Source organism: Strigops habroptila, chromosome 8 (assembly GCF_004027225.2).
Source record: "Strigops habroptila isolate Jane chromosome 8, bStrHab1.2.pri, whole genome shotgun sequence".
In the NCBI taxonomy this organism is placed as follows: domain Eukaryota; kingdom Metazoa; phylum Chordata; class Aves; order Psittaciformes; family Psittacidae; genus Strigops; species Strigops habroptila.
The window spans coordinates 46,355,320-46,381,388 of record NC_044284.2 but is presented as its reverse complement, the minus strand read 5'-3'; the positions used below and the strand labels follow the sequence as shown (position 1 = coordinate 46,381,388).

The following is a 26,069-nucleotide window of genomic DNA, read 5'->3' as shown; positions in this document are numbered from 1 at the left end:
AAGAGGGAAATAAAATCTTTCTGAGTCTTAACGAGAGTTTTGAAGCCACAGTTCTCAAGGTAAGAGCAACCCCTGCAATGAGAACCAAATACATCATTTTACATGGTATTCTTTAAGTATGTAGCTATCACATAAGCGAAGGAGCAGCAAGTAGACACAGTACTATTGAGATAGTTTCTCCTCCTGCCTGGATTTTACTTCAGGAGAACCTAATAACAAGATAATTGTTCACGACAGAAAGTAACAAGACATCACATAGAATTTGAATTATTCACTCAGGGAAAGGCTTTGTGATAAATACAGACAAGCAGCAAAAAGATCAGCATGTCACAGTAAATGGCTCAGTGGCAATCTGTGCTCAGTGATACTCCAGTGATTTGTCCCAAACACATTTTATTTGCTTATTTGGAGGATGAACTAAAAAAAATTCTAAGATACTCAAATACAGCAATGTAGTTCCTCACTTTGAGTATTGGTGTTATTCTAGGTAAAATGGAAAGTCAATGAAAGGATTTATGTTACTGGTGTTTTTACTGTACAGGATCAGCTAAATTTCAGTTTGGTACTGAAATTCACACAATGACAGAAAGCCAAAAGGAAGTCTATAAAGCAGTCTAGAGAAAACCCAATATATATCTAGCCCAGAGCCAAGTAAGAAACCACAAAGTCTGCATATCATAGAAAGCACAAGAGTGGGTTTTAAGTATATTATTTTTCTTACAAGTACCTGTAGCAAACCTAGGAATCTGAATTTTACCTTAAAGTTGTTTCATCCTGAAAGAAAGAAAAAATCAGATTAGCCACTACTTGAATTTACACTGATTAAGCTATATAAAGTTTTACAATCTGCATGACACTTCAATCAACATTTTATTGTATAGATTAAGCTAAAAAGTCTACACAGGCAGTTTCAAAAATTTTAGAAGCTTATTCTATTTATGAAATTCAAACCAGGCTTTTAGCAATAAAAGATGTTCAGTAGCTTTTCTTAGCTTTTGCTGCATCTGGGAATCATAAACCTGCCCATTGTCAGAACTGTATTTGATAACTTTATTTTGTATTTTAATTTCATTTTTATTGTATTTTGTTTTTATTTCATTTTTAGAGTTTCCACAGTATCGGTAAAGTCAATAGTTTCTCCCTCCTGGTTTAAAAGTCTTATTTATTTTCTTTTCAAAATGTCTTTGCAGATTGTGTGTTGTAATGAATAGTTTTGAAATTTTGACAGTGATGGGTAAAATGTGTCAAACGGTTCATGTGCTTGTACTGCTGACATGATGTGCCATTACAGAAAAATACTAAAATGACAAATAATATTTTGAATGAAGTTTTACGTTCTCAGATGAAATCCTTTTAACTGTCATCATAAAATTAAAGAAGCCATTTCAGAAGAAAAAATAGAGTAAAAATATTAATTTCACCTAAAATAGAAGGTGAGTATTAACCCGCTATAACTTGTCAGTTGCTTTGGGGATAATTATTATTATTGTTAATGAATTCATGTTTTCCTTTTTGTTTTTTTTTTTTTAAAAAACATGCAAGAGATACAAATCTATTTCGCACACATTACTGACATAACTCTAAGGTATATGTGAAAGGAATACCTTTCTGTTACAGTTGGAAAGGACACAACCATCACTGGTACAGTGGGATCTACAGAGGATGGGGAAGGGTAAAAGCAGAGCAGGACACAGAGGCCTAATTCTGGAGTGTGCAAAGATGATGAAAGTGAAAGTAGGATCCTCTGCTTGGGGTGGCTGATGAATTCACAGCCCTGGAGAAACTGGGGCTGCTTCATAAGGCAAAGCATGAGGACAGTATATATTTTATGGGAAGCTGTGAAGGGATATGTTTCTTCTGCTACGTGATCTTATGCAAGGTATGAGATGACTTTTTTTTGGAAGGCAATGATGGGTGTGGAGCAAAAAATGCAACCAGAGAATACATTTTTTCCTTGTCTCTACCCCCATTACATGAAAATAGTAGAGTCCACAAGACAACAAAATTAATTTTTTGGGTTTTCTTTTTTTTTTGTTTTTTTGTTAAGGGAGGAGCTGGACCTACTGTGCCCTGATGACTGTGTGCTGGGAGTGCTGAGATCGCCTGAGTCATTTCTGTTGAGAGACCTGTCATGGTCACCATGCCTGAGATGAGTGTGCCACCATCCAAGGCAACTCAGTTGTGTTCTCTCCACCGAATCTGCATCAGCTGCCTTGGCCCTGCATAGGGGCACTTTGCTATTCACAGGCAAAGAGGAGCCAGTTGGTCTTCACATGCCTTTTTGTATATGGAACTACAGATGTTATGGTCAAAGACAGACAAGTGCTGGTGGTGAGGGCAGTTTTTAGGAAACTCTTCCTGTTCCAGAAAGTGGATGTCAAAGCTCAGGAAAGCACAGAACCTATATGTGCTGAGGCTGTCCTTGATACACAAGTACTACCTGAGGTGAGCACTGATATCCTGGAGTATGGTCAGTGATACTTTTCCTGATTGTATCATGCCTGGAAATAAATACTAAATAAGACTTGTGTCAAAGCTGTGTAGCTGGTTATGGTGTGTCTCCTGAAAGGCTCAGACTTGTAGATGTCTTGCAGGCTGAGCTGCCCATGGGTAAGACAGCTGGGATAAGATCCCTGTGGTGATCACAGTGATGTGCCTTGTCCAATGTATGTGTGCTAAGTGATTCTGAAACAAATCTGCAGAGGGCTTGTGACAGCTGGATGGATTAGCCTGCCTGCTCTTGGACAAAGACAGGGAGTAAGAAATTGGTGTTTTGCTTCTTCTAGGGAACAGCACTTTCTGACAGAAAGGAGGAAAGACAGCTTTCACTCTGTGCATAATATCCCAGAGCTGAGATTTTTACCACCATCAGTGGATGCTGACAATGTGTATATAGAGCCAATGAAATTTGCTCAGAAATTTGCTCTCACTAAACAGTTTACTCGTGCCTTAACTAACAAAACGACATAGGCCCTGAGAAAAGACAAGTGTTATTTCAGAACTTGTTACACTCAAGGATGCTCACCCTCAAAATTTTGTGGATTTACCTGGGACTGCCTGGGATTTTTTAAAGTGTGCATTAAGAATGAAAATTGGGAACTCTAGCCTGAATCCAGCTAATTAGAACAATCTCTGCAGTTCTGCCATTACTACCTTAAATAACTTATAAACATCTCCTTTATTTGTTAGTTTATTTTTTATGTTTGTATGTGTACTGTACTGGCTGTCTGTACAAGAGATAAAAAGCAACTGAAATATTTTAAAAAGAGATGCTTTAATAAAGAACTGCAAGGAATGGGCATTTCTCATCTGGAAGCTTAACATTTTACCTGTTTGCTTATTTATAAAAAGGGAAACAAAACAGATACAGTATATCCAAATAAATAAGGGGCCAGGATGTAAAGAACTGTTTAAGAAAACTGAGGCAATTAGTTGTTATAAGATATTCCTCATCATAGTACCACAGCTCTTCAGGTGACTTCAGAGAATGCTGGTGGGATTCTTCTTCTTCATTTGGATGTAGAGGTCTCTTAATTAGTGCAACGTGGACAATTTACTTAAAATGCCTGTTTGATATGATTTTATGCCTCTCAATTAGACCTGTTGATATCCATAGAAATGGTGACTGTGTAAAAAGTCTCTTCAGGGGAGAATGTGGTTTTTGTTATTGAACCTACATCAGACAAATTCTAAAATCCATTCTCATACAAAGAGTCTTCCACAAATAAATGCACTGACACCCCCCCTCCCCCAATATTTCTATATATTTTCTTCAGAAAGTTGAGAAAGCGCTTATTAACAATGAATATTAGGATTTGGTTTCAGCTTATACCCGTATAACAAACATGGTAGAGTTATAATTTATCGATCCCATTTAATTGTCATGATAGAAAAAGTATATAAAAGAAACAGTGAATGTAAAAAAATAATGAAGGAATTATGTCGCTCAGAACATCTAGGTTCATTACTGTTGTCAGTCTATGACACACTATCAAGTTTCAAAGAGAAGAGAAATGATTTTTGGTTTTCTAATGCATTTCCAGGTGTGTTTCTTAGAACATATTACCGACATGCTGCTTGGAGCTTTTGTAATTTATTTCTCCACACATTTTATTAGGGAAGCCATTTATAGTTTCAATATTCATTAAAATAAAAAGTCTTCCTACAGTACATTCAGTAAAAAAATTCTAAGTAAAAATACCTTTTGATGACTTACGTAAATTGAATGACATTAGCAATGCTTTAGCATTGTATGCCCTGGTTTAAATATGTACATTCAATTCTATTTTTAGCAACACTACAAAATGTTGTCATTGGGGTTTTTTTCCCATAATTTACTTTTAACTTTGGTGTCCTGTCCTTTAATATTTCTATGGCATAGTGCCATCTTGGGGATACTGTAAGCATCTGAAAGGACACAAGCCAAACACAGACTCTGAAAGAGAATGCAAAGATTTTTGCTGCTCTATGTTGTTGCTGTAGGACTCTAAAAATAAATGTGACTGAAATCTCTCATTCTCTAAACTACCGAGAGTATCATAGCTAATGGCATATCTACAGAAACTACTATGAACTCTTGAACACAGCAAGTTAGCTAATCTGTTAAATCTGTGAATTCTAGAGTCCATGACAATTGAGAATCTCAGCTTTTCCTTTAAAAAGTACTTCTCACTCCCCTAACTGAAAAGAAATACCAATATGATTAAAAAAGGCTTGGAAGCTTGAAGAGAAATTGTATTTTATTTAAAGACAATGTCACAGTTCTGGGGAATCTTCATCCTGAATTCCGGTAACTGGTAGATTTATAGAGGGATCTTTGCTTTAATAAAGATATGCTTTATTTCTAAAGAGACTATTGTTTTAGTCACATTCTTGTAATTTTTACCTTGACCTTTATTCGCAGTTGGCAGAAGCTCAGAGCATAATTTGAATTTTCAGGACTCTGCCTCACTGCCTCCTTCATTCCCCAAAGCAAACAAAACCAGCCAAGTCTGATGACTGAATGTAGGAGGTGCACGGGCTACTGTTTTCCTCAAAAGCAGCTTTGAAGAATAGCTTCCTGCCCTCTCCAGCTGCAGCTGCTTCTTCTTCTTCTTCTTAGCACCTCAGTTATGCAGTCTTGTGGCAGAAATTGCTGTGGTGGCTCTGTGATCGTACCTAGCTTGTGGAAATAGAAGCTGAGAGGCAGGATGTTGTTGTGGTTTAACCCCAGACGGCATCTTAGTACTATGCATCCACTTGCTCGCTCTCCACCTGCCCCAGTGGGATGGGGAGGAGAATCGGGAAAAGCAAGGAACCTGTGCGTTGAGATAAGAATAGTTTAATAACCAAAACAGAATCATAGAATCATAGAATCGTAAGGGTTGGAAAGGACCTTAAGATCATCTAGTTCCAACCCCCCTGCCATGGGCAGGGACACCTTGCACTAAACCACATGGTCCAAGGCTCTGTCCAACCTGGCCTTGAACACTGCCAGGGATGGAGCATCCACAACCTCCCTGGGCAACCCATTCCAGTGCTTCACCACCCTCACTGTAAAGAACTTCCTCCTTATATCTAATCTAAATTTCCCCTGTTTAAGTTTGAAGCCATTCCCCCTTGTCCTACCACTACAGTCCCTAAGGAAGAGTCCCTCCCCAGCATCCTTGTAGTCTCCCTTCAGATACTGGAAGGCTGCTATGAGGTCTCCACGCAGCCTTCTCTTCTCCAGGCTGAACAGCCCCAACTCTCTCAGCCTGTCTTCATATGCGAGGTGCTCCAGCCCTCTTATCATCCTCGTGGCCCTCCTCTGGACTCGCTCCAACAGCTCCATGTCCTTTTTATGTTGAGGACACTAGAACTGTACACAGTACTCCAAGTGAGGTCTCACGAGAGCAGAGTAGAGGGGCAGGATCACCTCCTTTGACCTGCTGGTCACGCTTCTTTTGATGCAGCCCAGGATACGGTTGGCTTTCTGGGCTGCAAGCGCACACTGCCAGCTCATGTTAAGCTTCTCATCAACCAACACCCCCAAGTCCTTCTCTGCAGGGCTGCTCTGAATCTCTTCTCTGCCCAACCTGTAGCAGTGCCTGGGATTGCCCCGACCCAGGTGCAGGACCTTACACTTGGCTTGGTTAAACTTCATAAGGTTGGCATCGGCCCACCTCACAAGCGTGTCAAGGTCCCTCTGGATGGCATCCCTTCCCTCCAGCGTTATCAACTGAACCACACAGCTTGGTGTCGTCGGCAAACTTGCTGAGGGCGCACTCAATCCCACTGTCCATGTTGCCGACAAAGATGTTGAACAGGACCGGTCCCAACACCGATCCCCGAGGGACACCACTCGTTACAGGTTTCCAACTGGACATCGAGCCATTTATCACAACTCTTTGCATGCGGCCATTGAGCCAGTTTTTTATCCATTGAGTGGTCCATCTATCAAATTGATGTCTCTCCAATTCAGAGACAAGGATGTCATGCGGGACAGTGTCAAACGCTTTGCACAAGTCCAGGTAGATGACGTCAACTGCTCTGCCCCTGTCCATCAGTTCCGTGGCTCCATCATAGAAGGCCACCAAATTGGTCAGGCAGGATTTCCCCTTAGTGAAGCCATGTTGGCTGTCACCAACCACCTCGTTGTTTTTCACGTGCCTTAGCATGTTTTCCAGGAGAAACTGTTCCAAGATTTTGCCAGGCACAGAGGTGAGACTGACTGGTCTGTAGTTCCCTGGGTCTTCCACCTTCCCGTTCTTGAAAATGAGGGTTATATTACTCTTCTTCCAGTCATTGGGAACTTCACCTGACTGCCAGGATTTTTCAAATATGATGGACAGTGGCTTAGCAACTTCATTCGCCAGCTCCTTCAGGACCCGCGGATGGATTTCATCAGGTCCCATGGACTTGTGCACGTTCAGGTTCTTAAGATGGTCTTGAACCTGATCCTCTCCTACAGTGGGCCTAAGGTCTTCATTCTCACAGTCCCTGCATTTGCTTTCCAAGACTTTTCGTGGTGTGCTCAGAGCATTTGCTGGTGAAGACTGAGGCAAAGAAGTCATTAAGAACCTCAGCCTTCTCCAAATCCATGGTAGCCAGTTCTCCTGTTAGCTTCTGGAGAGGGCCCACATTGTCCCTAGTCTGTCTTTTATTTGCTACGTATCTATAGAATCCTTTCCTGTTATCTTTTACATCCCTTGCCAAACTTAATTCTAGCTGGGCCTTAGCTTTCCTAACCTGGTCCCTAGCTTCTTGGGCAATGCTCCTGTATTCTTCCCAGGCCGCCTGTCCTCGCTTCCACCTTCTATAAGCTTCTTTTTTCCCTCTAAGTTTCCTCAGCAGCTCCTTGTCCATCCATGGAGGTCTCCTGGCCCTCCTGCTGCACTTCCTTCTAGTCGGGATGCAACACTCTTGAGCACCTAGCAGGTGATCCTTGAATATCGACCAGCAGTCTTGGGCCCCCCTGCCCTCTAGGACTGTATCCCATGAAACCTTACTAAGGAGGTTCCTGAAGAGGCCAAAGTCTGCTTTCTTGAAGTCCAGGGCAGTGAGCTTGCTGCATGCTCTTCTCACTGTCCTGAGGATCTCAAACTCAACCATCTCGTGATCACTAGAGCCAAGGCTGCCCTGGAGCGTCACATTTCCAACCAGTCCCTCCCTGTTGGTGAGCACGAGGTCAAGCATGGCACCTCTCCTCGTCGGCTCCTCTATTGCTTGAAAGAGGAAGTTGTCTTCCACACAATCGAGGAACCTCCTGGATTGCTTGTGCCGGGCCGTACCGTCCCTCCAACAGATGTCAGGATGGTTTAAGTCCCCCATGAGGACAAGAGCCTGCGAGCGTGAGGCTGCTCCTATCTGTCTGTAGAGCGCTTCATCCACAGAGTCCTCTTGATCAGGTGACCTGTAACAGATCCCCACCGTAATGTCCCCCATTCCTGTTTTCCCTTTGATCCTGACCCACAAACACTCTGTTACCTCATCACCCGTCCCCAGACAGAGTTCCATACTCTCTAGCCTATCATTGACATAGATAGCAACACCCCCTCCCCGTCTGCCTGGCCTATCTTTTCTAAACAGCCTGTAACCTTCCATTCCAACACTCCAGTCATAGGAGCCATCCCACCATGTTTCTGTGATACCAATGACATCATATTCCTGTAGCCTTGCACGCATCTCTAATTCCTCTTGCTTGTTCCCCATACTACGGGCGTTTGTATAGAGGCACCTTAGCCGAGCTCCAAATGCAGCCGACTCAATGGCTGGGGCAGCTGGAACATCTCTACATCGCTCCAAGCACTTATTACAGGTGTTGGCAACTGACCAGGAGTGTTGGGATGGATCAATGCTCCCCTCCCCCAACACATCTAGTTTAAAGCTTTCTTGACCAGCCTGGCAAGCCTCCTACCAAGACAGCTCTTCCCCTTCTTTGTCAGACCAGCTCCACCAGCCTCCAGTAGATCTGGCCTCCCAAATGGAGCCCCATGTTCTAAATAGCCAAACCCCTGACTATGGCACCGCCATTCTAACCATTTATTAACCTGCCAAACGCGCCTAGCTTTTTTAAGGTCCTCCCCTTTGTCCTGGAGAATCGATGAAAAAACTATCTATCTGAGCTCCAGAGCCCCTAACCACCTCTCCCAAGGCTCTGTAGTCCTTCTTAATGTTCTCCAGGCTACTGCTATCTATATCTCTAGCACCCACATGGACCACTAGAAGGGGGTAATAGTCAGCAGGACTTACTAGAGCAGGCAGCCTCTCAGCAACATCCCTGATCCGAGCCCCTGGCAGGCAACACACCTCCCTCGAGACTGGATCAGGCCGGCAGACGGGTGCCTCTGTGCCTTTCAAAGTAGAGTCCCCTACTACTATGACCCTCTGCTTTTTCCTGGAGGCACCAGTAGTGATCCCCTTACTGGTGCATCAGCAGGATACTCATTAGGTGTGGTGGGTGCTTTCTCATTAGCCCCCTGCAGAACTGCGAAGCGGTTCTGGGTGGGGACATCAGATTTAGGAGGAAGCCCCTTGTTGTTAATTGTCCTCTTCCTCCTTTTTTTGTTAGTTTTTTCTCGTGACTAATTCCCAGCTTCCTGGGTTGCTGCCCTTCCTTCCTATATGAGCAATGCTGGACGTTTGCAGCCCCTGCACAGTTTGGGCGTGGAGCAAGCAGCCCAGCTTCCTCTCAGCTTCTCTGGCATCTTTTAGCTCTCCAACAGCCTCCCGCAGCTCAGCCGCCTGCTGCAGGAGGACCTCCACCAGGGCGCACCGAGCGCAGCCCTGTCCATTGCGCACCCTCGCCTCAAGAGACCAGTCGAGGCACTCTCTACACTCCGAGGTCTGCGCCGCAGCCTCCCCTCTCATCGGCTCTGTCTGGGTGCCTACGCTGGCCACCGCCGGGGCAGAGCTCCCAGAGCGAGCCCTGCTCCAGAGGCGAGTGCTCACCATCCCGCTCGCCACCCGCTCGCCCGGCCTGCGCGAACTGCTGCGCAAACTGCCGCGCCACGCCCTGATTGACGTACCATGCCCTATTTGCCCCGCTCCTGGTCGCTCGCGCTCCCTGGGCTGGGTTTTTACCCACTGAGGGCTGGTGCCGTCACTCCTGGCGCCGCCCCCTGTGAGTCAGCTGCTCGCGTCAGCTGAGCTGCCGGCTCCTGGGCAAGTCCTGTCGAAGACTTGAGGCTCCCTCGGTCGCTCTCGCCGCTCCGAACTGCGGCTCCTGGGCGCTGTGCTTCCCCCCGCTCCGGTGTTAAAGGCGTCCTCTCTGGAGATACTCACCTCGGCAATAAAGTTCAACCAAGCCAAGTACAAGGTCCTACACCTGGGCTGGGGCAATCACAGGCACAGCTACAGAAAAGAGATTCAGAGCAGCCCTGCAGGGAAGGACTTGGAGGTGTTGGTTAATGAGAAACTTAACATGAGCTGACAGTGTGCGCTTGCAGCCCAGAAAGCCAAGTGTATCCTGGGCTGCATCAAAAGGAGAGTGACCAGCAGGTCGAAGGAGGTGATCCTGCCTCTCTACTCTGTTCTCATGGGACCCCACTGGGAGTACTGTGTACAGTTCTAGTGTCCTCAACATAAGAAGGACATGGAGCTGTTGGAGCAAGTCCAGAGGAGGGCCACGAGGATGATAAGGGGGCTTGAGCACCTCTCGTGTGAAGATAGGCTGAGAAAGTTGGGGCTGTTCAGCCTGGAGAAGAGAAGGCTGCGTGGAGACCTCATAGCAGCCCACCGGTATCTGAAGGGAGACTACAAGGATGCTGGAGAGGGACTCTTCGTTAGGGACTGTAAAGACAGGACAAGGGGTAACATGTTCAAACTTAAACAGGGGAAGTTCAGGTTAGATATAAGGAAGAAGTTCTTTACAGTGAGGATGGTGAGGCACTGGAACTGGTTGCCCAAGGAAGTTGTGAATGCTCCATCCCTGGCAGTGTTCAAGGCCAGGTTGGATGGAGTCTTGAGTGACATGGTTTAGTGTGTGATGTCTCTGCCCATGACAGGGGGGTTGGAACTAGATAATCTTAAAGTCCTTTCCAGTCCTAACTGTTCTACAATTCTATGTTGAGCTTCTCATCAACCAACACCCCCAAGTACTCCTCAGGGCTGCTCCCAGTCCAGTCTCTGCCCAGCCTCTATTTGTGCTTGGGATTGCCCTGACCCAGGTGCAGGACCTTGCATTTGGCCTTGTTGAACTTCATGAGGTTTACACATATATTTTTGTCCTTGGGCGAAAAAAAGCCCTAACAGCAGAAACAGATATCCAATGCTCAGAAAAAAAGTCATATATCTAAAATATCTCCCTCAGTGATGTATATTTTTTCCTGCAAGACTTTAAGAAGGATAAAAATGTAAACACCCACAAATATTCAGAAGAGCCATGAATTGACAATGTTATTATTTGTATTCACCACATGTGTAAGAGCTCAATTTCTGAGTGAAAATTCCACTGTGGTTTATACACAACAACCTCCCTTTATCTATCATACTATTCTTAGTTATTTTTTCTTCTTATCACAAAGGAAAACTGTCTCTTCAATTTTCTAGAAAGGCCTTGCCATCTTGAAAGGATCTATACATAGAGAAACAGTCTAACATACCACCCTGTGTAAATCCCATGTATTTGCTATTTTGGAAAAATATGCCTTCTTGACTTCTTGAAGATGATCATGGCTCTGCTGTGCTGGCTGCATGGGCAAGGATCCACTGTGTTCCAGCTTCCTAAAAAGTCTAGAAGATCTGTATTTACTTAGAGAGTATGTAGCCAGTAAATCATAGAATCATAAAATTATTTAGGTTGGAAAAGACCTTTAACATCATCATGTCCAACCATTAACCCAGCACTACCAAGTTCACCACTAAACCATATCCCTAAGTGCCACATCTACACTTCTTTTAAATACCTCCAAGGATGGTGACCCTGCTGACACCCCCCCCCTTACTTCTCTGAGAATAAAAAACTCTATCATTTTGTGTTCACTACACCCACAATGACCTACAACCATCATATCACCCACCTCTCAGATATTTTACAAGATTAATTGTTGCTACAGTAGGACGTGGAGCTAGTTTTGAGGAGAGACTCTGCCAGTATGACTGAACAAGAAACCCATTCTGTAAAGCTCAGACTATGTAGGATCAAACTACAGTATCGAATTCTGTGTTGTATAGAAAATCTGAGCTGGATCTATTAGAGCTATTTCAAGTAACAGAAGTAGTTTATGTGTTAAGCATGGAGTTCAGAAGACTAATGTGCATGTTCTTCTCCATGGGTCTGTTAAAATTCCACAAGCACTGGTTATATATTGAAATATAAAAATAGAAAATTAATTTACATTGAGATAATGCTTGCAAAAGCCAGGTGTAGGCTGTAGGATGGATATGCATAAAGCACCTTAAAATCTTCTTGGGAAGGCAGTTTTCCTCATTCAGAATCCTGTTAGTTAACTCTTAAAACTCATTTGCTTAATTTCTGTATTTTACAAAGAATTTTCATAAGGTCATAAAGCATTTGAGTTTAGAAGATATTTATTTCCCCATGTTGCACTATTCTTATCTGTGACAGAGCTAACCTGATTTATACTGGGTTATGAAAAAAGTCTATAGGGATAACCATAAATAACACAGGGTTAGGATGCTCATCTGTTATCATACTGGAATTTACTGTAACATGGTGAAGAACACAATTAATTCAAAAGCCTTTGACTGCTTTCTGTGCACTAGAGGCTTGAGTCTATTAAACCTACATAAGTATTGGTCATTTATTAGGAATGAATTTCATAATTGTACAAAGTCTTTTTTTTTTTTATAAATAGTGGAAAGTACCAGACCAGATTAATGACTGAAGAATTGTCTGCCAAATCTTTTATTTAATTAAAACTTTGTCTTTTTCACTCTAAAAATGAGAAGAAAACTACCAGAAACTACTCAAAAGCTGTTTTCATGTTTTGTAAAAATAGCTGGGCTTTACTAATTTGAAACAATGATAAAGTTTTTCTGCTTTATGTGTTCAGTATTTTTAAAAGTAGATTATCTTGTGCAGTAGAACTCAAGACTCAAACTCCATCACAGAAAAAATATCCATTTAATGATAAATAGAAGACCTATAAGTTATTACATTACATTAAAATAATTCATTATTTTACACTTGTTTAGGCCCTACCCAGCCAAGGGTTTCAGTATTCCAGCAGCTGTGCATAGACATCTGAAAATGCAACATTTCCCTAAAATTTTAGGATCTAAATACATGAAAAATTGTGGAGGTAGGATTATTCCCATTCTACAGACAGCTACTGCACATATAGGGTCTCAAAGGTGATTTTAAAAACATTTAAAACTGTATCTGCCTTCCAGACTGACAGATTGATAGGAAGATCATCTGGGTGTTGCTGCACACAAAGTGACAAAGAGCAAGACCTGATTTTGGAATATACAGATTTCAGAGGAATGAGCCCAATATTATGAAAGTTTTCTGGTTTCTTAACAATTTTCCCAGGTCAACAGAATGGAACTAAGAAACTTAGTCTGCATTAAAGACAGCTGTTTCTTTATGGGAGTTAAAAAAAATCATGTAGTTCCTTAGTCACCTCTAGTTAAGCTTTATATTTTTTGAAATAGCTGGAGGCTCCATCTCCCTTCAATATGAAAAGGTCTTTTTTAACAATCTAGCCGCTTCTCAAAAGAGTTCCAGGCAACGCCTCCCTCAGGTGTAGGCAGCTGCCCTGCCTGAACAATGTTCCATCTGCTACACCATGAGGCATAAGGATGTACAAGAGAACAGCAAGAAGTGACACCTCTCTCAGCAACAGGAGAAGCAGAATATTCTCATCATTTCTTCAATTGAAATCCACTGTGTTAAAACTTTAAATTATTTTATTCCAATTCTTCTAATGAACCCCTGACGCAGTCATGGCAGTCCCAGGCAACCCACCCCCAGGAAGACAGGTAATAGGGAGTGTTATTTATTTTTTGAAGATCAGCATACTTTGACAAGGAAAATAAAGTGTCAATAAGATGTCCTAATGGCAGGAATTCCTCTTCAGGATGGCTACAAACTGTTTCAAATGTAAGACGACTTCACAAGCACAGAACAAAGAGCAGGTTTTCTCACATTTAATCTGATTCCTTTTGGGTTTTTTGCCCTCCTCCCCACAAAACAACAAATCCTGCAAATGTTCAGCTGGACCTCAGAAGTGCTTTGATAAATAATAGCTTGGTTTTTGTCCTGGTGGATGAGTACAAGGATTTTTTTCAGTTCTAAGGGGAGCATCACACAAGGGGAGTCAACACATTATAGCTTAGACATTTGAAGATCATGTTAATCTCTTTGTGTTGAATGAGAGTCCTCAGCTACCTGTGAGGCTTTTCTCAACTTGCCTAAGGAACTTTTGTTTCTTAGTAAACTGTAATACTAGAAAAGCTACAGCTTTTAAACAGTGCTTCAATAAAATTAATCTAGCTGCCATGCATTACTTCATTCATGTTACTAAACGATAAATTTTCCTTTGTCTCAATGAGCTACTCAGGTAACAGGTCTCACCTTTCGCAAGAGTAGACCAAGACTTACAATCATGCTGAGACCTTCCTGTATAAAAGCTACATCTATCTCCAATTATGACAATGCAACAGGTTCAGTAGAGCTCAGCACTAAATGAATGACAGTATACAGTGATCTGATTAACAGATATTTTCTACAAACTGGATTATTTTTATTCTTTCATCTAAAATGGTACAAGACAAGCTCAGGAAGTGTATTGAGGGATTGAGGGTTTTTTTGGGTTTGTTTTTTTTCTTTTTTTTTTTTGTGTATTTCTCCTAAACCTTTATCTTTCTTGACAAGGTTTATTAAGCTGTTGTTAGCTTGGTGACTTCAGTCTCCAGTTTAGGAGGGACAGCCTGTACTGTTGAAGCATTTTCCTTGTCTCAAAGTCTGTGGCACTCTTGACATCTTCATCATCTACTCATCCTCTACTCACTGCCGGCATTTGACTAGTATCTTTAAGGCTCTCTTATGCCCTTTAATCATCAAATCCCAAATCTTTAGTTTGATTCATTATAAATGTTTGCAACCTACCAGGTGTCAAGCCAGAAGCATTTCTAATGACCTTTTGGTATTCATTCCAGCAGGGAATTTACATCTGCCATGTGTATTTGCTTTCTTACATTTCCTTTGATTTAATTTCAGGCATTCAGATATATCATTCTGATATATCAGGGAACATCCTACAGGTAAACTGAGATACTTACTTCATTACACAAAATTCATAAACTCCTCTTTTCCTAACAGCTGTACTTCTTGTTGTGATTATCCTATTTCATTAGAGCACCTTTCACTCCTCCACTTCTCTTCCCATTTTCAGAAAATCATACAGTCACTGGAAGGTCCTCTAATGCAGTTCAGACCAGGTTACTTAGGGCTTTGTTCAGCCAGGCCTTGAAAACCTCCAAAGGTGGAGACAGCACAGACTCTCTATACAATCTGTTCCATTGTTTGCCTGTCCTATTTTCATGCACCACGCCTCTGAAAAAATCCCAAAGTTGCTGTTTGCAGGATGCACAGAATAAATAACAGATGAGCTGTGGAAGAATTTAGGGGCAAAATTAATCACCATACAAATCCCACATATTTACAAATGAAATTACACAGGGAAGTTGTTAAGGATGACTACAGATGAAAACAGTCTCTGTTTCAATGCCTTCTTTTTCTGCCCTTCCGAAAGATTTACCTTTTTACAACAGAACACATTCTAGGGATGAATCAGCAGTCCCTATTTTCAAGTAGAATGAGAAGTCACAGGAAATGGTCTCAGATGGGAGGGGATCACAGTGCAACAGATGGGAACTACAACACTCTAGAGAAATGTGTTCACGTCCACACATCTACACATGCTCATGTTGTCACCTGCTTCTGAAATATGCTGTACATAACAACTTACACACACTCTGATCTACATAAAGTCAAGGAAAGTCTTTTGTGGAACCCACCCCCACTATTTTAAAATACATTATGTAACACTTTTAAAAGATTTTGTGACCAAGCCAACCTTTAATTACTGCCTCCTGTCGTCTTCACTGTTTGCATTTTGCCTGACATTACTCCTCTGTGCGGTACACTTTAAGAACAAACATTATTAATAGAGAGTGGATAAATGGTTTTGAAAAATTGATAAAGACTGAGTAAGCTTCCTATGCCTGTTTGCTCATTCATACATTGGATAATGAATTGGCACCAATTCAATGTGTAGTTGCATGAATTTCACACAAGATGCAACAAAACTGGCATGCTACATCAGAGATATTTAATTATACAGCATGTCTATGTTAATGAAGTCTTCAGTGATATGACACTGCTATGTAATTCAGTAGCTTTCCATCCATGATAAGCTCCATGTATTACTAGTATTTGACATAAACATTATAGTACTTAGTATCACAGATACGGAAGCATTAATGTAATAACATATTTTATTAACACTAAAATATGTTTTTATAAAGAAGTTCATAACTAAATAATGATTTAACATCAATCGATAATTATACTTAGAAGAATTTCAGTGTTAATACTTGTACAAATTCTAAATTTGTCTCAATAATTTAAAAGTACACAATCTTTAAGTTGCAGTGGGAAAAAAATTAAATAGAGGGAAATTAAAAAATACACAAGCATCTTTGTATATACATGAATTTTATTTTTGAAAATATATATTCAATATAATAGTATAATACATATTTTTTATCGATCTGATTCCTTTCCAGTGGCAGAAACTGTGCTTTTAGGTATTTTATAATTTCCAAGGAGTATGAGTGATAAAAGCTGTTCCTGACAAGAATGATTTAATATCTAGAGGTGGGTTGAACTCAATTTGAAATAGAGAAGTCATCCTCATCTCTTCTTTAGGTTTGTGGCAGAATTTTAGTAACACAGGATTCATCAGCAAAGTGGTACGTGATTTATTGTATATAGAGTACAGTAAATATCACTCTGATTTCTGGGTTAGAATGTACGCTATATTAACACCGTAAGATTAATAGACACAGCTTGGATTTTGAAAACAAGATATACAAGCAATAACTGCTTTCTGAAAATTTCACATTAACTATATATTTACCTTTTTAATACATATTTGTAATAAACAATTGCAGTTTTGAAAACTGCAAAACTGAGCCTAAAATGTGATTGGAGAACTGTTTTGACTTGTCTGCTAAGAATGTTGATAGTTACATTAAAAGCATATCACTCTTAGAAATACTATAGAGCTTGGACTACATGATTTGAAACAGTGTAATAAATTAATACCAATTGATGATACCTTGTCTAGGGCAGCTGTAAGCAATCTTACTCCATTGTATACCTGATATTTTCTGAAGTAAAAATATGTATAAACCTTCACTGAAAACATAAACAAAACCACGTATGTGTGTATTTTCATATAGTAGACAAAACAACTTTATTCATCACAAAAGTTTGTTTTCAAAAGAGTATAGGTTTTCTTTCTCCAATGAAAAAGAAATCTTTTTTCAGGCTCACAGTTCACATGCCACCTACATTCAGAAGAGGACATAAGCTGTTGTCTATGTTAATACACATTTAAGAAACCCTTCTAAAGGGCTAGAAGGATATATTGAATGGTAGCCTTCATGGATTTGCATCTTTCTTTCTCTCCCTTTCTTTGGCAAATTCACTCTTGAGTCACATTCTCTTACTTTCTCATATTTTGACTGATTGTTAAGTCTTTTATGCACTGAGACATAATAGGACAAATGTGCTCATGCTGAGCAGTCAAAAAAAGCAGACTGAAGTTATCAGAGAAAGCTTCCTAATAAAGAGATTTTAACTGCCAAATTGTTTCCCAAGGGAAGTAATAGAAGTGTGGTACTAAAGCTATCGGAAACTAGCCGTGGCAAAGTCCTGGCACACATAATTTAAGGAAGACTCCTGTGCTGGCTTCCAAGGGATCACTGGATTTTATATTAAATAATGACACTCTGTGGATAGCTAGGGCACACTTTAGTAGCATTAACTAAGGAAAATGGACTTCCTTCTTGAATAGAAATTAAAATTTAACCCATACTGTGGCATTATGTTGAGCAGATGAAAAAATATATTAATGATTTGAACAATGTCTCCTGATATTTTGGAGCTTCAAAGTTAGCACTGCATTACAGTGAGCAAGACAGCTGACATGTCTTTTGACTCTCTGCAAATTCTCTGAATACATGTTGCATATATACATGTGCTGCATACTGTACACAGGCATACATCATATATACACACATAAAATGTCAGTTTGCCATGCAGCCAGAATCTACTGAAGTTAATGGGGACTTCCTCTTATGGAATTTTACATCCAAAAATATTCCTTTTAAACCTCCTTGTTGAGCCAAAATGATTTGTAAAAATCCCTCAGGGTTGGTGCTTTTAGCTATATCACCTAATATATATAATTATAATGTTTTAGCTTGTGCCAGAAGAGAAAAAAGAACAAAACCCCTTTGTTCCATCTGTTAAAAAAAACCCCAAAACTCTGGCTGGCTAGAGTTTACACCGAAACTAGGAGGAAAAACTTGTTATGTAATTTTAATTTCTGTGTTGTTAAGAAGTAATTAACTGTTATCTCAGCTTTCTGTCTCTAAAAATGTGCAGTGGATTATTCTTGGCAAACCTTATTTAAAATGTTAATTCAGTTTTGGGGTTTTTTTGTGGGTTTTTTTTTTTTTTCAAGACAGAAAAGAAAGGAGGCAGAGGTCTAATTAATCCAAGTGACACCCAGCTCGTATTTATATTTTATTTTCACAAATAGGTAACAGTTTTCACTGAAACAAAAAGAGAAAGAATATTTGATCCTAATGAATCTAAGCTGCAGCAATATTTTCTTGGATTATGGTACCTGAGATAATGTTATTCTACCTTCTAATGAAAAAGTGCAGAAAGATAAAAGGCAATTGGAAAAAAAAAAAATCAGAAAGTGATGAATTCAAGTCTCTTTAAAATATAGATAATTCTCTTAGTAACTCCTTAAGAGGAATGATCATGTTTTCAGCTGCACTGACAATGAAAGGTAATTCTAGGAGATTATATTTTAGGAAATCATTAATCACAAAGTTCAATATCTTAAACTGTATGGTAAACAAAAAAGATGAGACGAACAACCCAAATCTGTCACTGCTTAGTTGCCTTGGAATGCTGATGGTTTTTCTTTCCCCCTATGAGAGATTAACTTTTTTTTTTTTCAGATGTTTATTATGAAGCCATGACATCTGTGATCAATGAGAAGCATACAAATGTAAGGGTATTTCAATAGATTTTCCCCCAATGTAAGTGTGGTAAGCTGAATCCGCATCAAATATGATTTTACAAGACAATTGTAGCACATCATTAGCAGATAAAAAGGAATTGGAATATATATACACTTTCTATTATAATGAAGGACTACTTGACCTATCCCAATGATACATTTAAGTGTTGATAAGTGGATGAACATCCATAAAATGTCACAGTTACAGGAATGAATCTTAATATAAAAAATATAAGAAAGGAGACAGACTGAATGAGATGAAATGAAAAGGTGTGCTATTTGTCTCAATGACTGTACTGAGATGATTTGTGCTAAAATATAACAGTATGAAATAAGAAATTGATGGAATGATTTAATGTGTCTGAATGGAGGTCCAACTGATGCACATTAAGAAACCCAGGTGCACAACTGTGCCTGTTTTCTCAACCTGTGCAATTGCAAGGCTACAGTCTTATCGGGATCATGGAGATGTGGTGGGATGGCCCCCATGAATGGCTTATTGCAATGGAGGGATTCAGGTTCTTGAGGAAAGACAGGATGGGAAAAAGAGGAAGGGGAGTTGTTCTTGCTGTGAGAGAGCAGTTGAAGTGCGTGGAGCTTTTCCTGGGGATGGACAAGGAGTCAACTGAGAATTTATGGGTTAGAATTAAAGTGAGGGCAAGTAAAGGTGACATTATAGTGGGTGTCTGCTATAAGCTGCCTGACCAGGAAGAACAAGTGGTGAGGCCCTCTACAGACAGGTAGGAGCAGCCTCATGTTCACAGGTCCTGGTCCATATGAAGGACTTCAACCACCCTGATATTTACAGGAGGGACAACACAGCAGGCATAAACAATCAAGGAGGTTCCTGGTGTGCATCGAAGACAATTCCTCACCCAAGTGACAGAGGAGACAACAAGGATACATGCTCTGCTGAACCTCATACTCACCAACAGTGAGGGCCTTTTTGGGGACATGAAGGTCAAATGCACCCTTGGCTGCAGTGCTCATGAGATGGTGGAGTTCAGAGTCCTGAGGAAAAAGAGGAAGGTAAAAAGCAAGGTCACAGCTCTGGACTTCAGGAGAGCAGACTTTAACATCTTCAAAGATCTTCTTGGAAAAGTCTTGTGGGGCCCCTCCTTCCTGGAGGGAGGAGGATCCCAAGAAAGCTGGTTGGTATTCAAGGATCACCTAGTTCAAGCTCAAGTGCAGTCCATCCCACCAAGTCAGAAGTGAGCAAAAATGCCAGCAGGCCTGCATGGATGAACAAGGCGCTCCTCGCCAAACTCAAACACAAGGAAGAAGCACACAGAGGGTGAAAGCAAGGATGGTTAACCTGTGAGAAATACAGAGATATTATCTGATTATCCAGGGACACAGTTAGGAAAGCTGAAGCCCAAGCGGAATTGAATCTGGCCACAGATACCAAAGACAACAAGAGGGAGTTTCGTAAGTACGTAGGTGAAGATATTTCCCTGCTTTGACTGCTTTGCTCCTTCTGCTGATTTGTTGGCAAGTGAATGGCATGGTGTAGGCTCATGCTGGAATATATGTTGCAAATTTTATACAGTTCCAGCCCTCTTTGAAGCAGAAAACCTCTGCCTTCAGTCAATTGCCCATCTGTCTATGTTACGTATGACTAGTAGCTGTAATAGAAACAGCAAAGTTTTCAATAGTCCTAAGCAAACCAGTTCCATCCAAAGAAAAGGAGCAGCTCCTGCTTTGCACAGAAAACATGTGGATTTTGCCCCATTGAGAGAAGCGTATTGTCTTCCATTTTCTGGCCATATTCAAGAGCAGAAAGAGTGTGAGCCCAGGATCTGGGTGGAAGGATGAGAAGCAGTTCACTACAGTTGTATAGGTGAGGGTTGTAGACTGCAAAAGTGATATAGAAGATGGCAGCAAATGTATGTTGAGAATAAAGGCAAAAGCACTGTAGCAGTAGGTCTGGGAATGCTATCAACTTATATGCACATATACAAGGAGTAAGGACAGTTAAAAGTAAGAGACCATAGGTCTTCATATACACTTCAAAAATCTCATTTTTGGTGTCTAATAATTTTTCAACATTTTGCCTGGAAATTGTGATTTACATACCCCCAACCTCTCTGTAGGTTTTCTGTGCCCATGTCTCCATAATCCTGCTCTCCTGCAGCTGAAATGCAGTAGTCAGGGTCTTTTCAAAACCTTTCATTAAATGCATAAATGTTGTAATATTTTCAAAGGGAAAAGCAGTTTAAAGATGTACATTTTTGAACTATAGGGATGTTCTCTGCAGCATAGAAAAGGTAGATAAAGGTGAAGTTTAAGCAAAACAGAAATGGAGGAATACATCTTTGATGTCTTTAATCCTATCCTCCTGCAAATTGTTTATGATAGTCCAGTACCAGAAACAAAATAAAGTACTAGAGAAATCTCAAGACATGAAATACTAGGTGTAAACAAGACTAGTCTGACTTTTTTGTAAATCACAAGGAATAAGACACTAGATGCCTAAATTAGCTACAGCTACTCAAAGCATCTGCTAATTCCAGTCAGCTATGGGCAATTTTTAATTTACAGCATATCTAAATCTAACTGACAAATTCTTGGAAAGCCCTAATACTTCAGTTATTCTTCAATTTTCTTTTTGGAAAACCAAACTCTAAAGTTCGTATAGAAGATGCCAGCTTACAAAAATCCAAAGTTTAAAATGAAGCATTTTTTAATTTTTAGTTCTTCATAATTAATTGGTGTTTTCAAGTTCTGTATAATTTATAATAACAGCAATCAGAAGCAGCTGAAATGCAGTTTTGTGATTAGGAAAACAATGATATATTGACAGATCTGCATGTTTATTTATGGCTTTGTTTGTAACAGTCAGACGCACCCAAAAATATCTACCAAAATTAAACACTGGGGTTTTTTTCAAGAGAAAAATAAGTAATGAAGTGTCATACTCTAGGTAAACATTAAAAATGGCAGCCTATTTCCATTAAAGACTAAGTTCATACAAATTATAGATATCATTTGATTTTTCTGAGTACAGAAAAATATACTTCTTTTCCATTTGAGTAAGGATTTTTAGTAAAATACAAGACAACACAGTGAGAAATGAGTACTTCCTTTAGACACTTTTAAAATGCTTCTGTCTGCTTCTTTCACAATCTATATATTTTCATCTGAGTGCAGAAAAAATAAAAACCATGCTAATTAAATCCTTTTATGTAAAGAAAACAGAAGTCAAAATTAATAAAAGGTTTCTCACAGAAACAGAAATGTTATCATATTTTAGAATTAGTTCGAACACAGCTGAAGGTCACAGCTAACTACTGATCAGTATTGTTTAATGAATATAGTCTATATAGGCTTTGATGCAGAAAGATGAAGCCAAGAAGCATGATAATCTGTGAGTTCTGATCTCACCTAGAACAAATAGTCCATATCCTGAGGTGTGATCTCTGGCTCTGGCCAAATCTCTTTTGGTGTGCTTTGGATATAGAAACCACAGATCTCCACCATTTGTTGTGGCCTTGGACACAGCTCAACTCACATCACCAAATTACCCTCAGAGCTAGTGTTCTCTTTTCCTTTCCTGTTGTTACTATGTCAGGCTCTGTTTTAATTTTGAGTAGCAAAAAGAAGTGACCTCAAGTAAACAGCAGACCCTAGATATTGGCGAGCAGGAGATTGATGAAAAATATGTATTACTATTAGATAGAAATTCTTAATGTTTTAGTACTTGGCTACTTTTCCAAAAGATTTCTGTGAGGCGTGAAAGGCTGAACAGGCCTAGAAATCCAGCAGACCCATTATACTTGAAGAAGTAGAGTCTTTGGTTTAAATCTGAATTGCAGTGTCATGTGTTGCCAGGCTTACTTTGAGGATTCACTGAATTGCCTTGGGGTCTTTTCTCCTTTTAAGAATATATAGAGAGAAATTCTATAATCAGTTTCTGCTGCATTTGAACCACTTAACAGATGCACAGACTGTGCTGGCTCCAGATTTTATCATTAATTCCCCCTCTCCCTGAAAGAGAGGACAAGCACCTTATTTCAGATTGCATTAGTGACCAAGCCACTGTCATTACTTGTCCCAGTTTGTCAGCAATCCAGATTCCCTTCTGACTTGCTACTCTTCCCATTTAGTTTTTGGATGAGTTTCCTTCACTTTTCTAATTCATAATGAATTATGCTGACAGTAGTATATATATGTTAACAAAATAATGCATACGGGAATTAGAGGCAATCTATATGCCAAATTATGGCTATAATTCTTCAGTGCTGCATGCTAGATGATATTCAGTCTCTTCTCCAGCCATTTAATGTACTGTTTGATTTAGTTTTATTCACTGTTTTGGGTACAGGAAAAAGCATCTTAAATGGAAGGAGGATAGAAAAGGCAATTACAAATGTTCTATAATTTAAATAATGTACGATTCAGCCTCTAACACATCTGTTGTGATAAAGAATTAATTTCTATTTTTTTTCTAAAGGTAATTTTAGCTCCTGCAGGTTTATTTTCATGTGGTTATATACTGTGTTTTATAAGATGGCATTCATTTAGGGAACTCAGGACATGTAAGCTAGAGATGACTGCAATAAGGATTCTACAAGTGATAAAAATACAAGATTTATCAAAATCACAAATATGCACTCTCTAGCAACAACAAACGTGTCAATGATGAGCATCACTGCCATATACTGATCTGCAAAAAATATTTGCACCTTAGTTCTCTATGGGAGCTAACAACTGATAAAGTCCGTCCATGGCAAGATGAAAAGAAGCCATCATACATACATGTTGTACTCAGCATGCAACACTCATATCCCTTTAATTAGATCAAATTATTTTCAGAAAAATCATTTTTCTGCACAGAATTTACATAAACTCATTAGAGTGGTAGTGCTAATACTCTAGCTCTGAATCTTTTTGTGGTCACACTTCAAAAGCTAAAAAAACTCTGTCAGAGAGAAAAGCTCGATAAGGAGAGGCAAATGAAACCCTAAAGGGCCATGGTTCAATCTCAATTGTTTCCAGCCACAAATACTTAAACTTAATACCTAATGGGTGACTAAAGGTCTGATTCAGCTCTTGCACTGGGAGAGAACAGAATTAGCAATAAGGGATAAAAAGTCATTTGACCATTTATTCCCTCTTGCATGGACACATACATACCATTAGAGATTTTCAGGCAATCAGGCAGCAATTCCTTGAATACTTTTAATCTCTGTCTCTAATCCTGAAATGGAACACCAGATCAATTTTAAAAAGTCAAATATGGATCTAAACTTTGTATTTCAAGTATATTATTAGGTTAACATTCTCATATTTTAAAAATTCCTTAAAAAACCCATCAGACTGATCTATCTAAAGTAAAGTAATCCAAACAGATCTAAAAGAACTGTTATATTGCACCACAGGTTGACATATTCTTATTAAAAGCAGCTACAATTTTCTCAAAGGGAAATTTATATTTTAAGCAATGGAATAGGGAAATACCATAAAGTTTTAAATAGAATTACTGTATGTCTTGTGACTTGGAGTTTTTTAAAGCTACAATGAAAACGACAAATATTGATTTATCTAAAAATAAATCAATATTCCAATCTCTCTGTCATTTTCCATAATCTTTAATATAGTTAACTGAAATCATAACTTATGTAAAAATTTAGAAATAGGATAGATAATGAAATATATCTTCCAACTGAATAAAGGCCTAAACTATAAACACAGCATCTACATTGGGATCTTCGTGCAGCTGTTGAAAACTATGCTAGTTTTTATTTTATTTTTGAAGTCAAAGACAGCTACAAAGTCCTCAGCTTTATATATCATATAAGCACATCTAACCTGCCAAATGTGAAAAATCTTGTAATTTTAATTAGACCACTGGTAAGATAGCTGTTAAACAACAAGTAATTATTTACTAGATCAAAGTCTACCTTCAGTTTAAAAGCATAATCCCAGGCTTGGAAAACATTAGGATCCATACATCTGGTCTTGAGCCATTCTTTTTTTAACAGAGTTCGAAACTTGATCCAACAACATCCAGTTGCTGGTTTTAGCGGATTCCACCTAAAGTACAACAATAAACAAAGGTTAAAAAAAAAGTTCAAAAGTGCATGTCCACAACACAAATGATCACAAAATTGCTTGTGACAATAATTACTTGTGATAATTAGCAGGCACAGCGGTAATCCTGAGCAAAGTAATCTGATTTGCCTTACAATCTCACAATCCTTCCAGTTTAATCTTATTACAGGTTTGGGTTTTTTCAATATTAATATCTGTTATTTTATGATCATATATTGTTAAGCTACATTTGAGGATTCAGTAAATTATTTCTGTTTAGAACAAGACTAACTTCTCTGCTGTAACTTGTTTTATTAATGTGTTTTTTGGTATTGCGTCAGTCTCATGATCACTGCATATTTTTGTCTCAGAACTTTTCTTATCAAAGGAAATGATAGCAAAGATATTGAACCGACTTAGTAATTAATCCTCTTCATCATTATATTGTGGAAATGATCTCTAGTGCTCTGTTTCTTAAATTCAACTTAGATAGAAATTGTAGACCTTTGTAGCACATCTGAGTGTGAGAAAAATGGGAAATAATTTTAAAAGCATAAATATATATTTAAATACACCTCAGGCTGAGGAAGTTCTGGCCTATACATTTCAAAGAATTCTTCATGAGCTAACAAGTCAATGAAATTTTCCAAAGGAGTGCCTTCATGTGTCTCATATAAAGGCTTTGGAAGTCACGATATCTTGTGCATTGTAAAAAGTGTTCTATGTTCAATCTAAACTCTCTTTCAGTTTAAAACCACTGCCCCATATCCTGTCACTACAGACCTTGGTAAAAAGTTTCTCACTATCTTTCTTGTAAGGATGCTTTATGTGTAGAAAGACCACATTAACGGCTCCCTGGAGCTTTCTGTTCTCCAGGCTGAACAACCCAAATTTTTCAGCCTTTCTTCCTAAGAACCCCCTGGACCATATTCATGGCCTTTCTCTGGACCAGTTCCAACAGGTCCATGTCTTTCTTGTACTGGAGACCCCAGAGCTGGATGCAATTCTACAGGTGGGGTCTCAGGAGAGTGGAATAGAGGGGAAGAATCACCTCCCTCAACCTGCTGGCCATGTTTCTTCTGATGCAGGACAGGATGTGATTTGCTTTTTGGGCTGGAAGTGCAGATTGCTGGCTCATTTTCAGTTTTTCATCCACCATTATCCCCAAGTCCTTCTCCTTAAGGCAATGGATTGATTAATTTACTAAAGAACAAAATCACAAAAAAAATTGGAGTCTTTCAGGATCAGATGATTTATTTCCCAGGTGTTGAAGTGTTG

The 26,069-nt window shown here is 39.5% G+C and overlaps 1 long non-coding RNA gene across 1 annotated transcript; it reads right to left on the bottom strand.

Moving 5' to 3' along the window:
- Window positions 1–16,219: 16,219 nt before the first annotated feature.
- On the bottom strand, window positions 16,220–24,852 carry LOC115611591. The gene is made up of 3 exons (XR_003992638.2): window positions 24,662–24,852; window positions 23,895–23,958; window positions 16,220–19,769 (listed from the first exon to the last, which is right to left on the bottom strand). It is a non-coding gene; the product is annotated as an uncharacterized LOC115611591 (long non-coding RNA).
- Between the last annotated feature and the right edge of the window lie 1,217 nt (window positions 24,853–26,069).